Below are 1580 nucleotides of genomic sequence, written 5' to 3'. Positions count from 1 at the left end.
ATAATAATAATAATAATAATAATAATAATAATAATGTATGCATGCCGTGTAGTAGTAATAAAACATTGCTGATAACAACCACCTAAATATAAAAAAAACTCAACACAGTGGATCATGTGTTCTGATTTGTTTTTTTCTCATTTCTCCTGTTCTAAAAGATGAAGTGTCTGTTGTGTTCAAAAGAACTTGGATAGCCTACAACAGACACCATCCATCAAAAAGAAGAAAAGAAACTTGAAAAAGATGGAAAAGTTAACTAATGAAAATGTGTCTCCAGTATCATCAGCACCATCTCAAAATCACAAAAGCACATTCACAATACTCTTTCCCTATTTTTCACTTTCCAGTTAGTCTAACAAAAACAGATTAAAATCATATTCAAATCAAACTGAGACTTTATTTGTGGTCATTACAAACACATGAACACATGTTCTTTATTCATCTTAAAGCTCCATAAACAAGTCACGTCATTAAAAACTAGTTCACACTTATTGTCCACTTGATGGCGCAGTAGAGCAAATGAAGCTGCTGCAAAATCAGACGGAAAGGAGGAAGAACTTATTTCTAGCAGCACAGTGGGTTGGACATGGATAATATGTGAAAGACCTATAGATGCTTTAAGTAATGAATTTGACATGTCTGGAATAAATCATCATCATCATCACTTTAACTCTACTAATATTCCAAAAGGACATTTTTACCAAAGTAATTATTTGGTAAAGTACTTGTGCTTTTACTCCAATACATGTATACTTAAAAACATTAAAAAGGAATTGTGAAGTTTGTAAAATTCCACTGGCTGATTGAGATGAAACACATCCAGACAGGTGACAGCAGCATCAAATACTTCCAATGCAATGGACGAAGACAGCATCTCCTGCGTCGTCGTCTCAATAAAAGCAATAGATATATTTGTTGCTCTATTATATTCTGTTCACACACACACTCCACACCACACTGCACACTCCATACCAGTAAGTGGCGGTAATGCACACCTTCAGTTTATTGTCAATCGCCATCAAACAGCACAAGAAGAAGAACAAGAAGAAGAAGAGAAGCAGGACACTCCGAGCTCTTATTTTGAAGGCCAGTGTGCAGCCGCTACCGGAAGTCTTCTAGTATCACTGCAGCTAACTTTATTGTTTTGTAGTAACCCTAACCTAACGAGCTAACGGTGTGTCCCGTGGCCTGCTGCTCTGAAGAGTTGAACTCAGAGGTATATTGAGCTGTAACAGCTCGGTAAATGATAAGATGTGGAGACAGCAGGTAAAAACAGAGGAAGAAGAGAAGTCAAAGGATTTTATCAGAGCTAAAGATCAGGAAGATGAAAACATGAAGATCCAGATAGAAGCAGTTTACAGCCTCAACCAGCTGCAGYCATCAGGTTTGTGTCTTTCTCTTCAATGTCATCATGTTAGAGTTTAGCAGCAGGTTAGGGTTAGGCATTGATCAATGTGTAACTGTGGTCACAGCATGTGCATGTGCGAAGAGAACTCAGCCTTCCTTCCCCGTTTGGCATCCAGGAAGAAGTGTTCCGTCGAACACTTCTTCCTGGATGCCAAACGGGGAAGGAAGGCTGA

This window comes from Austrofundulus limnaeus, unplaced genomic scaffold, assembly GCF_001266775.1.
Source record: "Austrofundulus limnaeus strain Quisiro unplaced genomic scaffold, Austrofundulus_limnaeus-1.0 Scaffold2093, whole genome shotgun sequence".
Classification (NCBI taxonomy): Eukaryota; Metazoa; Chordata; class Actinopteri; order Cyprinodontiformes; family Rivulidae; genus Austrofundulus; species Austrofundulus limnaeus.
This window is presented reverse-complemented; position numbering follows the sequence as displayed.